We start from the raw sequence: 7,790 nt of genomic DNA on the forward strand, positions 1-7,790 counted from the left end.
ACCCACTGACACTTTGCTTCGATTAGAAACAAATTGAAATTTATGTAAACTGATATTATTTTTATTTAATATATATAGATATAACAATTTTACCACGTTTATCCTACATCAAGTTTTATACTTTTAGCATTTTCATTATATTACAGTTATCGTCTATTGTTTGACTGTTATTTTTTGTGTTGACTGCACATAACACCAGACCATTGACCCAGTCGTAAAGAAAAAATGTTTTTAATTTTTTTAGGTTGTTAGACCTTTTCCTCCCTACCTGGTGCCTTTGACCACAGACGTTGCGACGCCAGGTTACGTATATCAATCATTCACTGCCCTCTACTGGCAAATTTGGGAACTCTTCCATGCTTCTGTTGTCCCATTCCTCTGATAACAAGGGCGTGAGTCTATCTTTTCAGTCAAAATTAAACTCACTGTTTTTCCTTCTTTACTATATCAACCTAATTTATTTTCGATGGGTCTCCTTCCGGTCCTGATTAGGTCTGTCTTTCGGGCTGGGCTAATTAGGCTTAGAGGTTGTGCTTCGAATAGGCCTAGGCATAAAAAGTCCTACTGTTCGTCCTTCACTTGTAGCTTCTCATTTCCGCTCAGTAATAATAATAATAATAATAATAATAATGATAATAATAATAATAATAATGATAAAATACTTTATTTCATATCATAGCCGTAAACAACAGACGAATTAGCCTATGCACCTCGCTTTTACTAAACCAAACAACCAACGACATATGCTTTCCATTCCTTGAGATCGAGGTCTAGCGGAAACGGCTTAAAATGTTGAGGAAAAAAAGACAGAAAATGCTTAGACAGTGCAATCTCTCATTTCCTCTGCGTAAAGCATTTAAATGTTAGCTGAGGTTTATGAGTCTAAGGCTACGCTGATTCTCTCAACTTTTGTAATTGAATTAACGCTCATTTCTCATTCGATTTTTTCCTTTGAGGTTGGCAATTCATACAACGACATTGCCCACTATGACAATTATCGTTAAAGACAAAAGATAAAAAAAAAAAAAAAAAAAAAAAAAGACCATGTATTTGGAAAGCTGGATGGACTTTCAGATTAGAATAAGCGATCTTTGGTGTTTACCTTCCCTCCAGCGTCCTTGGTTAAGTATGAACTGAATCGTACTTTTACTTTTATCCGAAGTCCTTGATTTTGAGGAAGTCTTCTACCGCGACTGCGTTTATGCCAGTATTAGTTAGTATTTATTTTGTTTTTAAGATTTGGATCTTCGTTAAGTGCAGCCAGTTTTCTAATTTCGCCGTTGTTACTGTGTCGCGCTTATGGCGTTATCTTCGTGTTGTTGGTGAAAGGTTAGTAGTTACTTTTGTTAGGGAATGTCAAACATATTTTAAGATCAACATCTTTATATTTATGTACAGGTATTTGTGTCAGTTAAACCTTGATGTGTTGTCATTCTAAGTATGGGCGACTGGTTGATTTTTAAATTTAATTGTACTGTATTCGTTTCCGTAATTATATTAAATTACTAGATAGAAGGCCAGGATCGTAAAATTTGAACTTGTACTATAATTACGGTAATAATTATCGTAACAAAATTTACTAATTACTAGACGATAGGAGGCCAGGATCGTAAAATTTTATGTAATTTCGAAGGAGTTTTAAATACGTATTAATTTCTGGTAACTTCTTTTTATTCCAGGTAAGTGGAGTTAACCTTGACTCTTATTAAAGTTATATTGGCCATCATAAACTGTGAATTACCCCGGCTGTACGTGTATGAAGAATGAAGATGGAGTACATGGAACTTCTGTGGAGTATTTATAACACTGACGTATATCTGACAATTCAGCAATAACTTGGTACTTCTGGAGTGCTTATAACACTGACGTATCTCTGACAATTCAGCAATAACTTGGTACTTCTGTGGAGTACTTATAACACTGACGTATCTCTGACAATTCAGCAATAACTTGTGGTACTTCTGTGGAGTACTTATAACACTGACGTATCTCTGACAATTCAGCAATAACTTGGTACTTCTGTGGAGTACTTATAAGACTGACGTATCTCTGACAATTCAGCAATAACTTGGTACTTCTGTGGAGTACTTATAACACTGACGTATCTCTGACAATTCAGCAATAACTTGGTACTTCTGTGAATTACTTATAACACTGACGTATCTCTGACAATTCAGCAATAACTTGGGTACTTCTGTGGAGTACTTATAACACTGACGTATCTCTGACAGTTCAGCAATAACTTGGTACTTCTGTGGAGTACTTATAACACTGACGTATCTCTGACAATTCAGCAATAACTTGGTACTTCTGTGGAGTACTTATAACACTGACGTATATCTGACAATTCAGCAATAACTTGGTACTTCTGTGGAGTACTTATAACACTGACGTATATCTGACAATTCAGCAATAACTTGGTAAGATATATATAGTTAATGCTTTATATAATGTATTTTTAGCTAGAATTTAAATATCAGATGTACACGGATGTTAACTAGTGTTAAGAGATCAGTACTTAAATATTAACTTTTTTTTCCTAGGTTAAAGATAAAAATTTTTTCAGTGTCTTAAATTATAAATTAAAGTTTTAAAAGTACTGTTTTTGTATTTTAAAGTACTATTTTTGTATTTTAATGTAATTTTTAGCACTAATGCTGGAGTCTAAAGGTAAATTACTGAAACTTTTAGTTAGGTTAAATTTAGTTAGGTTAATTGTAGATAAAATGGGGCCACCTTTGTCAGGGTGGCGGTGCTGCTCTGGCAAAGGTGGCTCAAGGTGTCTGTACATGGTAGACAGTGTCTGCCATGTGCAGAGCCGCTGTTAGTTGTTTCTTGTGCTTAATTTTTCCTGGTATGAGGAGGTTTGTCTTGCGGTATGTTTTGAAGGCTATTGCCTAACTTTTTAGGTGTGCTGCTGCTTAATACTTTAGAGGATGAACTGCCTACCTCACCAGGGGTTAACTGCATCTTGCTTACTTTGTTGGGGATGAACTTCTGCCTTACCGCTTTGGAGGGTGGACACCTGTTGCTGGCCCCTCTTTGGAGGGTGGACACCTGTTGCTGGCCCCTCTTTGGAGGGTGGACACCTGTTGCTGGCCCCTCTTTGGAGGGTGGACACCTGTTGCTGGCCCCTCTTTGGAGGGTGGACACCTGTTAGCTGGCCCCTCTTTGGAGGCTGGACACCTGTTAGCTGGCCCCTCTTTGGAGGCTGGACACCTGTTAGCTGGCCCCTCTTTGGAGGCTGGACACCTGTTAGCTGGCCCCTCTTTGGAGGCTGGACACCTGTTAGCTGGCCCCTCTTTGGAGCTGGACACCTGTTAGCTGGCCCCTCTTTGGAGGCTGGACACCTGTTAGCTGGCCCCTCTTTGGAGGCTGGACACCTGTTAGCTGGCCCCTCTTTGGAGGCTGGACACCTGTTAGCTGGCCCCTCTTTGGAGGCTGGACACCTGTTAGCTGGCCCCTCTTTGGAGGCTGGACACCTGTTAGCTGGCCCCTCTTTGGAGGCTGGACACCTGTTAGCTGGCCCCTCTTTGGAGGCTGGACACCTGTTAGCTGGCCCCTCTTTGGAGGCTGGACACCTGTTAGCTGGCCCCTCTTTGGAGGCTGGACACCTGTTAGCTGGCCCCTCTTTGGAGGCTGGACACCTGTTAGCTGGCCCCTCTTTGGAGGCTGGACACCTGTTAGCTGGCCCCTCTTTGGAGGCTGGACACCTGTTAGCTGGCCCCTCTTTGGAGGCTGGACACCTGTTAGCTGGCCCCTCTTTGGAGGCTGGACACCTGTTAGCTGGCCCCCCTCTTTGGAGGCTGGACACCTGTTAGCTGGCCCCTCTTTGGAGGCTGGACACCTGTTAGCTGGCCCCTCTTTGGAGGCTGGACACCTGTTAGCTGGCCCCTCTTTGGAGGCTGGACACCTGTTAGCTGGCCCCTCTTTGGAGGCTGGACACCTGTTAGCTGGCCCCTTTTTGGAGGCTGGACACCTGTTAGCTGGCCCCTCTTTGGAGGCTGGACACCTGTTAGCTGGCCCCTCTTTGGAGGCTGGACACCTGTTAGCTGGCCCCTCTTTGGAGGGTGAAACTGCACTATATTGATTTTAAGTTTCCTTTTGGAACTCCTAACCTTGATCTTATTGGCAGGATGAATTGGACTTTTTCATAGTTCAGTAAAGTTTTGCTTATTTTATTTGCAAATTTTCTTTAAGCCTAATGGTTGACTTGATTTAATAGGGTTTTGCAAAATTTGTAAATTAAGTGTTTGTGTTGTAAGTGAAAGTACCTTATAATGGAGATTAAAACCATAAGTACATATCAGTAGGGAAAATAATTGCCATGTGGCTGTATAGTTTACATAGCTGAGTTTAATTTTGAGTTTCTAGTTTTTCATAAAACTGGTGTATATGAAGGGGTATAGTGTTTTTTCATGATAGAATGCTAGTCAATAGATAGGGTATATTTTGCCTGGTCCTTATTTTCTCTTGTATCTAGTGTATTGTATTCTCTGTATATTCATTCTATGACCCTGAGCTGCAATAAAGAATACAGTATTGTTAATTTAAGAGGCAGGAGGCTGTGGCTCAGTGTGGAAATTAACGTTTGCTATTCCTTGCAGCTAGTGCTCGAGGAAAAGGGGGAGGGGATGGGTATTGCAGTAATAAGTCGTGAAAGAACCCAGAATAAGTTTTGAATATTGAACCACTGAAGCCCAATTAGGTGGAGGAAGTGCCATAGACGGATGTTCTGAATGGTTAGGGTATGTATAGTTTTGTCCAAGGGAGGAAAGTTTTGGTCCTGATCTGCTAATCACAGGGTTTTGGTCAGGTGGGGAATTAAAGTGCTATAGTGTTATTCAGAGGGAAATAACTGCTCTGGTGCAGCACTAGGCATGTTATGGTTGGGGGAAAATCTCAACAGTGCTGCGGTTTCAGGATTAGGGAAAGTTGCAGAATATTGTATCTAGGGGTAAGAAATGGTTTTCATAAGAGCTGTAGCTAATAAAATTTTGGTTAAATATTTGGGGTCAATCAAGGTGTGACTTAAAAATGGCAATAGAGCCAAGTCTTTAGTTATTAAATTTTGTAATCTTCTCAGAGCTGTATTCGTTGAAGCATAAGTACCTGAAAAATTTTCCTTATTGCTACTCTAAACAGAACCTGAAGTGAATGACAAGCCTAAGCCTCGTACGAGAGGGTCGACTTGGGAAGTTAAGTCCTGTCACAATGAACAGGAAGTGAAAGGCGACCTATTATTCCAAAGGATATTCCACCACATTTTGTTGCAGACTCGAACCGCGGTGTAAGAATCTAGTGTAGTGTATAAATTTGGTTAGATTAAATGAAACTGCATTGTATATTTCCTATATTTGTATCCTATTTCATGTAACTACTACAGAAGTTGGTTTGAGCTTAATTTCAATAGGCCCTGCGGGTCTTATAGAAAGTTTACCTATTGATAATGGTAATGTTATTGCTAGCAAATGAACTACTGTACTGTCTTTCAAACCTAAAAAATGGTTGAAGTTTTTGTGAGTTCTGACTATAATAGAAGGGATGCAGGAACTAGTTTGCAGTAATGAGTCGCTTGATGCGAAGTCAAACTTTTCTTCACTGCCATTGTCACGAAGAATACTTAATGCAATTAAGAATGGTTACTTGGGTGTAGATAAAAGAAAATGGTTGAAGGCCTACTGGGTGTTGGACAAACACAAGCTTGCCAAATACTAATGAGTTTGGTGGCATTAAGTAAAATTTAATATTTAAGATTTTTTAAAGAAAGTATGATCCTTGAACGGATTTAGTTAAAACTTACTATTCTGAAGTACCAAATGACTAGGAAGGGTTAGTTTCATGAAACTCAAATCCCTATTTGGTGGATTCTTGTTGTAATTGGATGGTACCGGGTCAACGGACTCGAAATGAACATAAATCCAGAAACTGAATTTTAAATGGAATTAGTCTTAAGAGACCATTGCCTTTATCTCCAGAGCTATATTTAAACTGCCATGTACGAGTGGCCAAGGTTCAGTTCTTTGCGAATGACCTATTAGGGTAATTAACTTTGGCTTATGTGTTTATGAAGTTATCGTGTTGGAGTTCTGTTTACTCCATGCTGACTAGATAAGCTTTCGTTTCTCCAGGACGATATGAACACTTGAAAGTTTCATTCAAATATAAATTTGGCGGTGGGTGGTGGGGAGGGTTTCCCGTTATTGTCCTGGCACCTCAAACTGAAATTCAAGGTTTGGTGTTGGAGTAACCCGTTGAATTTTGATGTAACTGCATAATGTATGTAGGCCTACTTGATATTTACAGTGTTAGAATAGTTAATGACCAGTGAATAACTTTTTCACTAAACTTCTCTGGTTTTATCCTAAAGAAAACCTTGCATGGTATTTTAAACCGAATGACCTTCATGTAAAGAGCGGCAGTAATTTGCATAACTGAAGTAAAAATCTCTTGATTTTACACTGTAGACTAAACATCACGGTGTAGGCTCAAACGCTCTTGGTCAGTGCGTTAATCTTCAATTTCAAATATCATAGAATAGCAACTTAATCTGTATTTCTCACACATCAGTCCTTACGCTGCTGAACCCCAGAGGTGGTGGCAAAGGTATGAAAATAAAATACTGAACTGCTCAAAACAAAAATTTCTTTTTGACCGCAAACTTATTTTTTATAACTAAAGGGAAGAATGACCACTCTGGCCCAGGGTACTACACTTTTGCCTGCTAAACGCCCTTGACACTTTAAAATGCAATAGTGAATCACTCCCCCCCCCAAAAAATTGGTTTCTTTGACAGCAATTTTTTTTTTTTTTTAAGGGGAAGAAGTACTATGTTAGCCGGATTACTACACTTTTGCCTACTAAAGCGCACTGAACACTTAACGTCCTATCACGCGGGGTTTCTTTTCATGTATTGTGTTAAGCGCATACCTGCTGAAACATTTCGTAAACTTTTCTGATAGTCTTTAGTAGATACATCATCTCTGGTCAGCCTAACAACTGACTTTTATATTATTCATGGGTAATCGTAATGAGCTTATGGAAGAATAATAGGTCTAGGTTTAACAATTTTTAATGTTTACAACCCGTAAATATTTGACAAAGTTAAACTTAGGCCTATTATTCTTCCATGTTCTCATTACGATTTAGCTGAAATTTTATTGCTTTTTATGATGGACCCCATAATAGTAACTAAGGAGGTTATAGGCTATGCCACGGTGCTGAAATTAATGCAGAGTAAGGAGCCATATCCTGTTATAATTAGAAGTGCTGCCAATATTTAGTCTTAGGCCAATGTTTTGACCGATTGTTGGGGTGGTTCTAATAACTTGCACTGTAGGCATTACTTAAGGTTCTTTGCAGCGTGCCTTCGGCCCCCCAGCTGCAACCTCTTTCGTTCCTTTTACTGTACCTCCTTTCATATTCTCTTCTATGTTACTTTCCACCCTCTCCTAACAATTGATTCATAGTGCAACTGCGAGGTTTTCCGCCTGTTACACCTTTCAAACCTTTTACTGTTAATTTCCGTTTCGGCGCTGAGTGACCTCAGGTCCCGTGCTTGGCCTAAATTTCTATATTCAGTTCAACTTAATTCATTCTAATCATAACTGTACAAATGAAAAGGTTATGGAAAAGTTACTGTGGTTTGCGTTCATATGGACGGGGTCGGTAACGTTGTGTAACTGTTAATGATAAAAAAAGTGCAGTATTTCTCCCTAAAGCTGATCAGTGATTCCAGTGTATCCTGAAATGTGTGTGGAACGTCGTGATATCCCCAGGTGATATAAGTC

At 39.6% G+C, this 7,790-nt stretch overlaps 1 protein-coding gene and 1 long non-coding RNA gene across 2 annotated transcripts in view; both read left to right on the top strand.

Moving 5' to 3' along the window:
- The first annotated feature begins 1,219 nt into the window (after window positions 1-1,219).
- LOC136840083 (uncharacterized) overlaps window positions 1,220-7,790 on the top strand; it is a 19,997-nt gene continuing 13,426 nt past the window's right edge. The window contains exon 1 of the mRNA XM_067106468.1: window positions 1,220-1,329. The gene's annotated coding sequence lies outside the window, so the exon portion shown is untranslated. The remainder of the gene's footprint in view (window positions 1,330-7,790) is intronic.
- On the top strand, window positions 2,324-5,345 carry LOC136840499 (uncharacterized). The gene is made up of 2 exons (XR_010853622.1): window positions 2,324-2,420; window positions 5,146-5,345. It is a non-coding gene; the product is annotated as an uncharacterized lncRNA (long non-coding RNA).

Source organism: Macrobrachium rosenbergii, chromosome 7 (genome assembly GCF_040412425.1).
Source record: "Macrobrachium rosenbergii isolate ZJJX-2024 chromosome 7, ASM4041242v1, whole genome shotgun sequence".
Taxonomy (NCBI): domain Eukaryota; kingdom Metazoa; phylum Arthropoda; class Malacostraca; order Decapoda; family Palaemonidae; genus Macrobrachium; species Macrobrachium rosenbergii.